The following is a 14607-nucleotide window of genomic DNA, read 5'->3' as shown; positions in this document are numbered from 1 at the left end:
CTCTTCTGTCTTGTCCAGTTGTCTCATCCTGACCAATTAAAACATTTTCAGGCTCCAGAGCATTGCTAGCTTTTCTGCTGGCGGGCGCTTCGCGCACTAATGTCGTGAGCCTATGGGCTCGCGGACTTGCGGCAGCCAGGCTCCGTTTTCAGCTGATATGCCAAACAGATATCCTGCTGCTTTTTACAGGCCACTCACCCTCACCCTCGGATGCCGACTTGCCTTCTCCTCACTTCAGTTACCACATCCCTTCATCCTGCACAACGGGGAAGTGTGGCGACAGACTGAACGGCATCCTGATTTGGATGTAGGTTTACCTTCACGGCGTCTCTTTTCGTTCTCGTGACTCCACGACCAACACGCCAGGGTGGAGCTCAGGGAGACTAGACATTGCCCCCTGTTGGATTCCGCCAGTACTCGCTGCTTGCACGGATTGCCCTTTGTTCGGCAAAGGTGGAGATTTCTTCGACTCCCTCCGTTGGGTGTCACTGGGCCTTCACAGCGTCTCCATTTAATCTGGTGACGACAGGGGGCGGCTTGCCAGACGATGTCTTCCTGTTGTGTTTTACTGGTTCTGCATGCACAGACTCCACCGTGCTCGGCCAAGCTGGAGGTCTCTTGACCAACAGTGACCGTAGACTAAAAGTTCCAAAGCACAGTCGAGCGCAGCAAGGTGCTCCTGAAAGTCGGTGGACGAGGAGGACAAGAGCCATAGCCGGAAAATATTGGCTATCGCTTCTCGGCCTTTTGCCTGAGATCAAGTGTAGTCTCATTTGATCGTGGGAAGCTGAGGATCTCGATGACGATCGTGGATTGGAGAACTCGGAGGAATTGAAGTCGTCAAAGAGGAATCGTTTGGAGCTTGGCTGCTATTGGTGGATCGACATACTGGCCTAAATCTCTGGTTTAGGCCTAACGCCGAAACAGTTCAGACCCAACGTACGAGCTATGGATGCAGCTGCATCCCGACCACCAGGCTGGGGAGTGCGAAACACTGTCCGAGTCACAGTGAAGAAAACGGAAGGAGAGTCACCTTTGGATCGGATACTCTTCGTGAAGCGGGTGCTGCTCCAGTGTTGTGGGTTTAAAGCAACAGAAATCTTCTGCTTGCAAAACTTCCCCAAGAATGGCTTCTTTGATGTCACCTTCAAGAGCGGCGCAGCGTGCATCAAATTCTTGAACGTCTTCAAGGAAAAAGGTAACCAGAGTCCCCTGTCGATCCTGACTGCGGAGCCTCTGTTTACGCTACCGGCACAGCGAAATCGGGTTGTTACACTGCACACGTACAACCCCCACGTCCCTGTGTCTGATGTGCTCACGTTCCTCGCCAGGTACGCTGAGCTGAAAAGTGACAGCGTGCAAGTGAAAGACACCTTCGGCATCTGGACAAGTGAGCACCAGGTCAAGGTGACCCTAAGAACGGACAGCAACGGAGCCATCCTGCATACCCCCTCCAATTTCGCTATTGGAGTAAATCGTGGCTACCTCTACTACGTGGGACAGCCACGAGTATGCCACGCCTGTGGCAAAACGGGGCATGTTGCCGCAAACAGCAGTGTGACCTTCTGCAATAACTGCAGGCAGGAGGGACACATGACTAAGGACTGCAAGGAAGACAAGTGCTGCAACCTGTGTGGGGAGGCCGGCCATCTTTACAGGGCCTGCCCGAAACGCGGGGCGACATATGCACAGATCATCAGCAGCGGAGTCAAAAAGGCGACCAGAGAGGAGGTGCATACACCCTCCACCGAAAAAGACACCACGGTTCAGAATGAGGAAAAGCAACAGAAGGGCCCCCAACAAAAAGAAGAGGCCCCAGCACCTCCTGACAACCCAACCCCAGCCCCATCTGATGAGGAACACTCAATGGAAGAGGAAGAGGAGAGGACAAAGAATAAAGAGCCCTGGGAAACCGTGAACAGGGACAAACGAAAGAGAAAACAAAAAAACAAACTGAAGAACCCCCTGAGGGGTAGTGGCAAAAAGCGACACCTCTCAGCCGGCGCACTTAGTGCCGACACCTCATCCGATGAGGGAAAACAGAACAAGAATCGGCCTCAAATAAAGAGGCAAAGCACCAACGTGGAACGGGAGGCACAGACCCCCCCAGACCACCGACCGGGAAGAAAACAAGGTCACAGACCAACCCCCGATAGCAACGAGCAGCAACAACCCAGGTGAAGACCGGCCTGCAACCCCAACACCTACTGACTGCCACGACGAACCCCCGGGCTACACCCCCCCCCCCCCCCCCAATGCATCTGCATCAAAATCACGGGGCCAGTACGGACCAGAACAGTTTTCTCAGCCCTGCAACTGTGCTAAAGTTTGCGAACACCACCGGCATGTTGGGGAACATTCAACAGCTGGAACAGCCAACTGTATAGACTCTGGACTCTTGAGACGGGTAAATCTATCTTTTATAATGGGTTTAAAAATTGCATCCATAAATGTGCGAAGCATCAAAGATACTTCGCGGTGTGTAGCCACACTCAACTATTTGGCAAATGTAAAAGCTGACCTACTGTTCCTGCAGGAGTGCGGAATTCCGCACCTCAGCAACTACAGGCGCTGGTCGAGCTGGTGGTCCCACGGGCCATCCATCTGGTCAGGAGGAAACGACTGCCGCTCCTCCGGCCTGGGTATTCTGCTGCGGGGAGGCAACTTCACCATCTCCGACGTTAAGGAGGTGGTGGGCGGGCGCCTCCTCGTAGCAGACGTGAAATACAAAAACACCCCTCTCAGACTTATTAATGTGTACGTCCCGGCCGTAGAAAGCGAGGGGCTGGCAGTTCTTCAGCAACTCCCACTGCTGTTGGCCACCTCCAAGCCGGTCATCCTGGGTAGCGACTTCAACTGCATCATCGATGCGGCTGGACGATCCAGCAAAGCCGACAGCAAACTAGACGCTACGTCCAGACTCCTGATGGAAACGGTAAAAGACGCCAAGCTGCTCGACGTCTGCAGCAACCCTGCAGACGGCGCGCAGCGTAGATACACATGGTCACGGCCAGACGGGTCCGTCCGCTCCAGGATAGACTTCTTTTTTGTGTCCCGAGCTTTCACGGTCACGTCCACCGACGTAACGCCGGTGTTCTTCTCTGACCACTGCCTCCTACTGGCCGACTGCCACATGCAGGAAGACCAGGGGGTAGGCAGGGGGACATGGAAGCTAAATGTAAAACTGCTGACCCCTGATAACATCGAGGAACTCGGGAGGGATTACAAAGGTTGGAGAACCGTGAAACCCCTCTTTGAGGCCCCACATCTCTGGTGGGAAGCAATCAATGGTAATATCAAGAGGTTTTTCATCCTCAAGGGCGTTCAAAAGGTAAGAGAGACGAGGGGTCATGTCCAGGCTCCAGAAAAGTATGCAAAATTTGCTCCAGCTGCAGTCGATGGGGGTGGATGTCAAGGAGGATCTCCAAGAGGTGAAGAGCCAGCAAGCCTCGATCTACACCTCGGAGGCCTCCAAGGTTATCTTCCGTTCCAGAGTCCGCTCCGTGGAGCAGGACGAAAAGTGCTCACGCTTCTTCTTCCAAAAGGTGCACAGAGAGACCTCTGTGATCAGCAGCCTGAAGGAAGAAGATGGCTCTGAAAAGTCATCGCAGTCTGACATCCTGAGGATCAGCCAATCCTTTTATGCCGGACTGTATGACCTGAAGCCAACAGATAGCACTGTTTCCCAGACCTTCCTGTCGACTATCACGGAGGTCATAGGCGACAGCGAGCTGGAAAACCTGGACAAACCACTAACTCTGGACGACCTGACAAAGGCCGCCAAGTCCTTCGAGACGAGTAAAACTCCCGGAAGCGACGGCTTACCGGTTGAGTTGTATTCGGCTCTGTGGGACTGGATGGGCCCAGACCTGCTGGAAGTGTACGAGAGTATGCTTCTGGAAGGCAGCATGTCAGAGTCCATGAGGAAAGGCATCATCACCCTCATCTACAAACAGAAGGGGGAAAGGGAAGAAATTCGAAATTGGCGACCCATTTCACTGTTGAATGTGGACTACAAAATTCTAGCAAAGGTCATCGCCAATCGGGTCAGGTCTGCTCTGGAGTCGGTGATCCACCCTGACCAGACCTGTGCTGTACCCGGCAGGAAGATCTCTGATAGCCTCGCGCTACTCAGGGATACGATCGCCTACGTGCAGGACAGGGGGGTGGACACTTGCCTCATCAGCCTTGACCAGGAGAAGGCTTTTGACAGAATATCGCACACCTGCATGATGGATGTGCTCTCCAAAATGGGGTTTGGGGAGGGAATTCGCAATTGGATCAAACTGCTCTACACAAACATCTATAGCGCAGTCTCAATCAATGGGTGGGAATCAGAAAAGTTCCAGATCAGATCTGGAGTCAGGCAGGGCTGCCCTCTCTCCTCTGCCCTTTTTGTGTGCTGCATAGAACCTTTTGCCGAGTCCATCAGGAGGGATCCGGGTATAAGAGGAGTGACGATCCCAGGCAGTGGAGGCATGCAAGTCAAGGCCTCCCTGTACATGGACGACGTTGCCGTCTTCTGCTCGGATCCTGCGTCTGTACGCAGGCTCTTGACCACCTGCGACCAGTTTGAACTGGCCTCTGGAGCCAAGGTAAACCGGGGCAAGAGCGAGGCCATGTTCTTTGGGAACTGGGCCGACCGGTCCTTTGTCCCCTTCACTGTCAGGTCCGATTACCTGAAGGTGCTGGGGATATGGTTCGGAGCTGCTGGGGCGTGCACCAAAAACTGGGAGGAGCGCATAGGAAAGGTAAGACAGAAACTGGGCTGGTGGGAGCAACGCTCCCTCTCCATTGCGGGCAAAACCCTGGTCATCAGGTGTGAGGTACTCTCGGTGCTACTGTACGTGGCGCAGGTCTGGCCCATAACCCGACCCTACGCCACAGCAGTCACCCGGGCCATCTTCAAATTTATCTGGCGATCCAAGATGGACCGTGTCCGAAGGGACACCATGTACAAACCTCTGGAGAAGGGAGGGCGGAACGTACCCAACGCCTCCCTCATCCTGCTGGCCACCTTTGTGTCCAGCTGCATCAAGCTGTGCGTGGACCCCCAGTATGCAAACACCAAGTGTCACTACATACTGAGGTTCTACCTGTCCCCGGTGTTGCGAAGGATGGGCCTGGCCTCATTGCCGCGGAACGCTCCAAGTAGTTGGACCGTACCGTACCACCTGTCCTTCGTGGAAAAGTTTTTGAAGAAAAACACCTTTGACCACAAGGCAATGAAGCAGTGGTCAGCACGTAATGTCCTCGAGGCCCTCAGGGAAAAGGAGACCGTGGAGGACGTTGGATGGTTCCCTGAGCAGACTGCCAGAGTCATCTGGCAGAACACCTCATCACCAGAACTTTCAAACAAGCACCAAGACCTAGCTTGGCTGGTGGTGAGAAGGGCCCTCCCTGTCAGATTCTTCATGCACACCCGAAGGCTCTGCACCAATGCACGCTGCCCTCGGAGTGGCTGTGGGGGAAATGAGACGGTCACACACCTCCTTGTGGAATGTGCCTTTGCAAAGAAGGTCTGGAGAGAGATGCAGTGGTATTTGTCAAGGTTTATCCCAAACAGATCTGTGACACAGGACTCTGTGCTCTACGGACTGTTTCCATGGACACACACCGAGACAAATATCAACTGCTGCTGGAAGGTCATCAACTCGGTAAAAGACGCTCTTTGGTCTGCCCGAAACTTGCTGAACTTCCAGTGCAAAGAATTGTCCTCGACCGAGTGTTGCAGACTGGCACATTCCAAGGTCCAGGACTACGTGCTGAGGGACGCACTCAAGCTTGGGGCAGCTGCCGCCAAGGCGCAATGGGGAAAGACCACTGTGTAAAGTCTTTCCAGCAAATGTACACCGAGGGGAGCGTAACAGTGTAAAGCCCCTCGGTCTGGGCAACCAACACTCCAATGTATAAAACAAAGATGACAATGTAAATATTTAAGAAGGAATTGTAATGTAAAGAGTGATATGTGTATGACAATATCAAAATTGAATGAAAGAAAGTCAAGGCAACATGTAACCCTGCCGGAAATGTACAGTCAAGACAATTTGAAATGTTTCTGTCATGCTCATGATAAATTTTTATGAATAAAGTATATTTTTTTGATAAAAAAAAAAAAAAATCTGTTCTTATCAGTTTAATATCTGATATGTCCTCAATCTGGGGACCGAATATTAAATTGTTTTTTAGGACTCGGAGATGGTTCAGGGGCTTGCTCCTTCCGCTCCACGCATCAACCTGGTCTTGCAGTGCTTCCAGGAATGGTGCCCTCTCCCCGCTTTGGGGCGCAAAATGTATAAAAGCAGAAAATGCCGCAAAACCTGACTTCCCCTTTTCTCTCTTGTCCAGTTGTCTCATCCTGACCAATTTAAGGCCTTTCAGGCTCCAAAGCATTGCCAGTTTTTCTGCTGGCGGGAGCTTCGTGCACGAATGTTGCGAGCCGATGGACTTGCGGCAGCCAGGCTCCGTTTTCAGCTGATATGCCACACAGATTTCCTGCTGCTTTTTACAGGCCACTCACCTTCACACTCGGATGCCGACTTGCCTTCTCCTCACTTCAGTTACCACATCCCTTCATCCTGCACAACGGGGAAGTGTGGCGACAGACTGAACGGCATTCTCTTTGGATGTAGGTATACCTTCACGGCGTCTCTTTTCGTTCTCCTGACTCCACGACCAACACGCTAGGGTGGAGCTCAGGGAGACTAGACATTGCCCTCTGTTGGATACCGCCAGTACTTGCTGCTTGCACGGATTGTCCTTTGTTCGGCAAAGGTGGAGATTTCTTCGACTCTCTCCGTTTGGTGTCACTGGCCTTCACAGCGTCTCCATTTCATCTGGTGACGACAGGTGACGGCTTGCCAGACGATGTCTTCCTGTTGTGTTTTACTGGTTCTGCATGCTCAGACTCCACCGTGCTCGGCCAAGCTGGATGTCTCTTGACCAACAGTGAGCGTAGACTAAAAGTTCCAAAGCACAGTCGAGCGCAGCAAGGTGCACCTGAATGTCGGTGGACGAGGAGGACAAGAGCCATTGCCGGAAAATATGGGCCATCGCTTCTCGGCCTTTTGGCTAAGATCAAGTGTAGTCTCATTTGATCGAGAGAAGCTGAGGATTTCCATGTCGATCGTGGATTGGACAACTCGGAGGGATTGAAGTCGGCAAAGAGGAAACGTTTGGAGCTTGGCTGCTATTGGTGGATATACATGCTGGCCTAAACCTCGGGTTTAGGCCTAATGCCGATACAGTTTCAGACCCAACGTACGGGCTATGGATGCAGCTGCATCCCGACCACCAGGCTGGGGAGTGCGAAACACTGTCCGAGTCACAGAAAAGAAAACGGAGGGAGAGTCACCTTTGGACCGGAAACACTTCGTGAAGAGGGTGCTGCTCGAGTGTTGTGGGTTTAAAGCAACAGAGATCTTCTGCTTGCAAAACCTCCCCAAGAATGGTTTCTTTGATGTCACCTTCAAGAGCGTCGCAGCGTGCATCAAATTCTTGAACGTCTTCAAGGAAAAAGGTAACCAGAGTCCCTTGTCGATCCTGACTGCGGAGCCTCTGTTTACGCTACCGGCACAGCGAAATCGGGTTGTTACACTGCACACGTACAACCCCCACATCCCTGTGTCTGATGTGCTCACGTTCCTCGCCAGGTACGCTCAGATGAAAAGTGACAGCGTGCAAGTGAAAGACACCTTCGGCATCTGGACAAGTGAGCACCAGGTCAAGGTGACTCTAAGAATGGACAGCAACGGAGCCATCCTGCATCCCCCCTCCAATTTCGCTATTGGAGTAAATCGTGGCTACCTCTACTACGTGGGACAGCCACGAGTATGCCACGCCTGTGGCAAAACGGGGCATGTTGCCGCAAACAGCAGTGTGACCTTCTGCAAGAACTGCAGGCAGGAGGGACACATGACTAAGGACTGCAAGGAAGACAAATGCTGCAACCTGTGTGGGGAGGCCGGCCATCTTTACAGGGCCTGCCCGAAACGCGGGGCGACATACGCTCAAATCATCAGCAGCGGAGTCAAAAAGGCGACCAGAGAGGAGGAGCATACACCCTCCACCGAAAAAGACACCACGGTTCAGAATGAGGAAAAGCAACAGAAGGGCCCCCAAGAAAAAGAGGAGGCCCCAGCACCTCCTGACAACCCAACCCCAGCCCCATCTGATGAGGAACACTCAATGGAAGAGGAAGAGGATGGGACAAAGAATAAAGAGCCCTGGGAAACCGTGAACAGGGACAAACGAAAGAGAAAACAAAAAAACAAACTGAAGAACCCCCTGAGGGGTAGTGGCAAAAAGCGACTCCTCTCAGCCGGCGCACTCAGTGCCGACACCTCATCCGATGAGGGAAAACAGGACAAGAATCGGCCTCAGATAAAGAGGCAAAGCACCAACGTGGAACGGAAGGCACAGACCCCCCAGACCACCGACCGGGAAGAAAACCAAGTCACAGACCAACCCCCGATAGCAACGAGCAGCAACAACCCAGGTGAAGACCGGTCTGCAACCCCAACACCTACTGACTGCCACGACGAACCCCAGGGCTACACCCCCCCCCCCCAATGCATCTGCATCAAAATCACGGGGCCAGTACGGACCAGAACAGTTTACTCAGCCCTGCAACTGTGCTAAAGTTTGCGAGCACCACCGGCATGCTGGGGAACATTCAACAGCTGGAACAGCCAACTGTATAGACTCTGGACTCTTGAGACTGGTAAATCTATCTTTTTATAATGGGTTTAAAAATTGCATCCATAAATGTGCGAAGCATCAAAGATACTTCGCGGTGTGTAGCCACACTCAACTATTTGGCAAATGTAAAAGCTGACCTACTGTTCCTGCAGGAGTGCGGAATTCCGCACCTCAGCAACTACAGGCGCTGGTCGAGCTGGTGGTCCCACGGGCCATCCATCTGGTCAGGAGGAAACGACTGCCGCTCCTCCGGCCTGGGTATTCTGCTGCGGGGAGGCAACTTCACCATCTCCGACGTTAAGGAGGTGGTGGGCGGGCGCCTCCTCGTAGCAGACGTGAAATACAAAAACAGCCCTCTCAGACTTTTTAATGCGTACGCCCCGGCCGTAAAAAGTGAGCGGCTGGCAGTCCTTCAGCAACTCCCACTGCTGTTGGCCACCTCCAAGCCGGTCATCCTGGGTGGTGACTTCAACTGCATCATCGATGCGGCTGGACGATCCAGCAAAGCCGACAGCAAACTAGACGCTACGTCCAGACTCCTGATGGAAACGGTAAAAGACGCCAAGCTGCTCGACGTCTGCAGCAACCCTGCAGACGGCGCGCAGCGTAGATACACATGGTCACGGCCAGACGGGTCCGTCCGCTCCAGGATAGACTTCTTTTTTGTGTCCCGAGCTTTCTCGGTCAGGTCCACCGACGTAACGCCGGTGTTCTTCTCTGACCACTGCCTCCTACAGGCCGACTGCCACCTGCAGGAAGACCAGGGGGTAGGCAGGGGGACGTGGAAGCTAAATGTGAAACTGCTGACCCCTGAGAACATCGAGGAACTCAGGAGGGATTACAAGGGTTGGAGAACCGTGAAACCCCTCTTTGAGGTCCCACATCTCTGGTGGGAAGCAATCAAGGGGAATATCAAGAGGTTTTTCATCCTCAAGGGCGTTCAAAAGGTGAGAGAGATACGAGGGGTCATGTCCAGGCTCCAGAAAAGTATGCAAAATTTGCTCCAGCTGCAGTCGATGGGGGTGGATGTCAAGGAGGATCTCCAAGAGGTGAAGAGCCAGCAAGCCTCGCGCTACACCTCGGAGGCCTCCAAGGTTATCTTCCGTTCCAGAGTCCGCTCCGTGGAGCAGGACGAAAAGTGCTCACGCTTCTTCTTCCAAAAGGTGCACAGAGAGACCTCTGTGATCAGCAGCCTGAAGGAAGAAGATGGCTCTGAAATGTCATCGCAGTCTGACATCCTGAGGATCAGCCAATCCTTTTATGCCGGACTGTATGACCTGAAGCCAACAGATAGCACTGTTTCCCAGACCTTCCTGTCGACTATCACGGAGGTCATAGGCGACAGCGAGCTGGAAAACCTGGACAAACCACTAACTCTGGACGAGCTGACAAAGGCCGCCAAGTCCTTCGAGACGAGTAAAACTCCCGGAAGCGACGGCTTACCGGTTGAGTTGTATTCGGCTCTGTGGGACTGGATGGGCCCAGACCTGCTGGAAGTGTACGAGAGTATGCTTCTGGAAGGCAGCATGTCAGAATCCATGAGGAAAGGCATCATCACCCTCATCTACAAGCAGAAGGGGGAAAGGGAAGAAATTCGAAATTGGCGACCCATTTCACTGTTGAATGTGGACTACAAAATTCTAGCAAAGGTCATCGCCAATCGGGTCAGGTCTGCTCTGGAGTCGGTGATCCACCCTGACCAGACCTGTGCTGTACCCGGCAGGAAGATCTCTGATAGCCTCGCGCTACTCAGGGATACGATCGCCTACGTGCAGGACAGGGGGGTGGACACTTGCCTCATCAGCCTTGACCAGGAAGAGGCTTTTGACAGAATATCGCACACCTACATGATGGATGTGCTCTCCAAAATGGGGTTTGGGGAGGGAATTCGCAATTGGATCAAACTGCTCTACACAAACATCTATAGCGCAGTCTCAATCAATGGGTGGGAATCAGAAAAGTTCCAGATCAGATCTGGAGTCAGGCAGGGCTGCCCTCTCTCCTCTGCCCTTTTTGTGTGCTGCATAGAACCCTTTGCCGAGTCCATCAGGAGGGATCCGGGCATAAGAGGAGTGACGATCCCAGGCAGTAGAGGCATGCAAGTCAAGGCCTCCCTGTACATGGACGACGTTGCCGTCTTCTGCTCGGATCCTGCGTCTGTACGCAGGCTCTTGACCACCTGCGACCAGTTTGAACTGGCCTCTGGAGCCAAGGTAAACCGGGGCAAGAGCGAGGCCATGTTCTTTGGGAACTGGTCCGACCGGTCCTTTGTCCCCTTCACTGTCAGGCCAGATTACCTGAAGGTGCTGGGGATATGGTTCGGAGCTGCTGGGGCGTGCACCAAAAACTGGGAGGAGCGCATAGGAAAGGTAAGACAGAAACTGGGCTGGTGGGAGCAACGCTCCCTCTCCATTGCGGGCAAAACCCTGGTCATCAGGTGTGAGGTACTCTCGGTGCTACTGTACGTGGCGCAGGTCTGGCCCATAACCCGACCCTACGCCACAGCAGTCACCCGGGCCATCTTCAAATTTATCTGGCGATCCAAGATGGACCGTGTCCGAAGGGACACCATGTACAAACCTCTGGAGAAGGGAGGGCGGAACGTACCCAACGCCTCCCTCATCCTGTTGGCCACCTTTGTGTCCAGCTGCATCAAGCTGAGCGTGGACCCCAAGTATGCAAACACCAAGTGTCACTACATACTGAGGTTCTACCTGTCCCCGGTGTTGCGAAGGATGGGCCTGGCCTCATTGCCGCGGAACGCTCCAAGTAGTTGGACCGTACCGTACCACCTGTCCTTTGTGGAAAAGTTTTTGAAGGAAAACACCTTTGACCACGAGGCAATGAAGCAGTGGTCAGCACGTAATGTCCTCGAGGCCCTCAGGGAAAAAGAGACCGTGGAGGACGTTGGATGGTTCCCTGAGCAGACTGCCAGAGTCATCTGGCAGAACGCCTCATCACCAGAACTTTCAAACAAGCACCAAGACCTAGCTTGGCTGGTGGTGAGAAGGGCCCTCCCTGTCAGATTCTTCATGCACACCCGAAGGCTCTGCACCAATGCACGCTGCCCTCGGAGTGGCTGTGGGGGAAATGAGACGGTCACACACCTCCTTGTGGAATGTGCCTTTGCAAAGAAGGTCTGGCGAGAGATGCAGTGGTATTTGTCAAGGTTTATCCCGAGCAGCTCTGTGACACAGGACTCTGTGCTCTACGGACTGTTTCCAGGGACACACACCGAGACAAATATCAACTGCTGCTGGAAGGTCATCAACTCGGTGAAAGACGCTCTTTGGTCTGCCCGAAACTTGCTGATCTTCCAGTGCAAAGAATTGTCCTCGACCGAGTGTTGCAGACTGGCACATTCCAAGGTCCAGGACTATGTGCTGAGGGACGCACTCAAGCTTGGGGCAGCTGCCGCCAAGGCGCAATGGGGAAAGACCACTGTGTAAAGTCTTTCCAGCAAATGTACACCGAGGGCCGGGTAACAGTGTAAACTCCCCGCGGTCTGGGCCACCAGCTCTCCAATGTATAAAAGAAACATGACGATGTTAATATTTAAGAAGGAATTGTAATGTAAAGAGTGATATGTGTATAATAAGTTCAAAATTGAATGGAAGAAAGTCAAGGCAACATGTAACCCTGCCGGAAATGTAGTCAAGACAATTCGAAATGCTCTGTAATGCTCATGATAAATGTTATTAATAAAGTATATTTTTTTGAATAACATTTTTTTTAAAAAATCTGTTCTTATCAGTATAATATCTGATGTGTCCTCTATCTGGGGACCGAATATTAAATTGATTTTTAAGACTCGGAGATCGTGCAGGGGCTTGCTCCTTCCGCTCCACGCATCGACCGGGTCTTGCCATGCTTCAAGGAATGGTGCCTTCACCCCGCTTTGGGGAGCAAAGGTGCGAAGGCAGAAAATGGCGCAAAACCTGCCTTCCCCTTTTCTGTCTTGTCTAGTTATCTCATCCTGACCAATTTAAGGCCTTTCAGGCTCCAAAGCATTGCTAGCTTTTCTGCTGGCAGGAGCTTCGTGCACGAATGTTGCGAGCCGATGGACTCGCGGACTTTCGGCAGCCAGGCTCCGTTTTCAGCTGATATGCGCACAGATTTCCTGCTGCTTTTTACAGGCAAACTCACCCTCACCCTCGGATGCCGACTTACCTTCTCCTCACTTCAGTTACCACATCCCTTCATCCTGCACAACAGAGAAGTGTGGCGACAGACTGAACGGCATCCTGATTTGGATGTAGGTGTACCTTCACGGTGTCTCTTTTCGTTCTCCTGACTCCACGACCAACACGCCTGGGTGGAGCTCAGGGGGACTAGACATTGCCCCCTGTTGGGTTCCGCCAGTACTTGCTGCTTGCACGGATTGCCCTTTGTTCGGCAAAGGTGGAGGTTTCTTCGACTCCCTGCGTTGGGTGTCACTGGGCCTTCACACCGTCTCCTTTCCTTCTGGTTACGATAGTGGAAGGCGTGCTAGACGATTTCTCCCTGTTGTGTTTTTCTGGTTTTGCATGCACAGACTCCACAGTGCTCGGCCAAGCCGGAGATCTCTTTACCAACCATGACCGTAGACTAAACGTTCCAAAGCACAGTCGAGCGCAGCAAGGTGCACCTGAATGTTAGTGGGCGAGGAGGACAAGAGCCATAGCCGGGAAATATGCGCTATCGCTTCTCGGCCTTTTGGCTATGATCAACAGTATATTGGATCAAGAGAAGCTGAGGGTTGTGATGTGGATTGGAGAACACAGAGGGATTTAAGTGGTCAAAGAGGAAACGTTTGGAGGTCGGCTGCTATTGTTGGATCTACATGCTGGGCTAAGCCTCTGGTTTAGGCCTAATGCCGATACAGTTTAGACTCAACGTATGAGCTATGGCTGCAACTGCATCCCGACCACCAGGCTGCGGAGTGCGAAACACTGTCCGAATCACAGCAAAGAAGGCGGAAGGGGAGTCACCTGTAGACCGAAACTTCTTCGTGAAGCGGGTGCTGCTCGAGCGCTGCGGGTTTCAAGCAACAGATATCTTCTGCTTGCAAAACCTCCTCAACAATGGATATTTTGATGTCACCTTCAAGAGTGTTGCAGCATGCATCAAATTCTTGAACGTGTTCAAAGATAAGGGCAACCAAAGTCCCCTGTTTATCCTGACTGCGGAGCCTCTGTTTACTCTACCGGCACAACGAAATCGGGTTGTTACACTGCACACGTACAAGCCCCACGTCCCCGTGTCTGATGTGCTCAGTTTCCTCGCCAGGTACGCTGAGCTGAAAAGTGACAGCGTGCAACTGATGGACACCTTTGGCATCTGGACAAGTGAGCACCAGATCAAGGTGACTCTGAGAACAGAGGGCGGCGGAACCATCCTGCATCCCCCCTCCAGTTCCGCCATTGGAGAAAATCGTGGCTACCTCTACTACGTGGGACAGCCACGAGTATGCCACACCTGTGGCCAAACGGCGCATGTTGCCGCCAACTGCAATGTCACCTTCTGCAACAACTGCAGGCAGGAGGGACACATGACTAAGGACTGCAAGGAAGACAAGTGCTTCAACCTGTGTGGGGAGGCCGGCCATCTGTACAGGGCCTGCCCGAAACGCGGGGCAACGTACGCACAAATCATCAGCGGCAGAGTCAAAAGGCGACCTGAGAGGAGGTTGATGCCACCTCCATCGACAAAGACACCACGGCACAGAATGTGTAAAAGCACCAGAAGGGCCCTCAACAAAAAGGGGAGGCCACAGCACGCCCTGACAATACAAGCCCAACCTCATCTGACGAGGAACATTCAATGGAAGAGGATGGAACGAAGATTCAAGAGGAATAAAAGGTGAACAACATTAAACCAGCTGTACCGCTCCGTGGAAATCTCAGAGACAACCCCAGACAATGAGGC

The 14607-nt window shown here is 52.8% G+C and overlaps 2 pseudogenes; both read left to right on the top strand.

Moving 5' to 3' along the window:
- Positions 1–6093: 6093 nt before the first annotated feature.
- On the top strand, positions 6094–6274 carry LOC140397157 (U2 spliceosomal RNA; annotated as a pseudogene).
- A 6146-nt stretch (positions 6275–12420) lies between these two features.
- Positions 12421–12593, top strand: LOC140397391 (U2 spliceosomal RNA; annotated as a pseudogene).
- Positions 12594–14607: the final 2014 nt, after the last annotated feature.

This window comes from Scyliorhinus torazame, chromosome 20, assembly GCF_047496885.1.
Source record: "Scyliorhinus torazame isolate Kashiwa2021f chromosome 20, sScyTor2.1, whole genome shotgun sequence".
Taxonomy (NCBI): Eukaryota; Metazoa; Chordata; class Chondrichthyes; order Carcharhiniformes; family Scyliorhinidae; genus Scyliorhinus; species Scyliorhinus torazame.
This window is presented reverse-complemented; position numbering and strand designations above follow the sequence as displayed.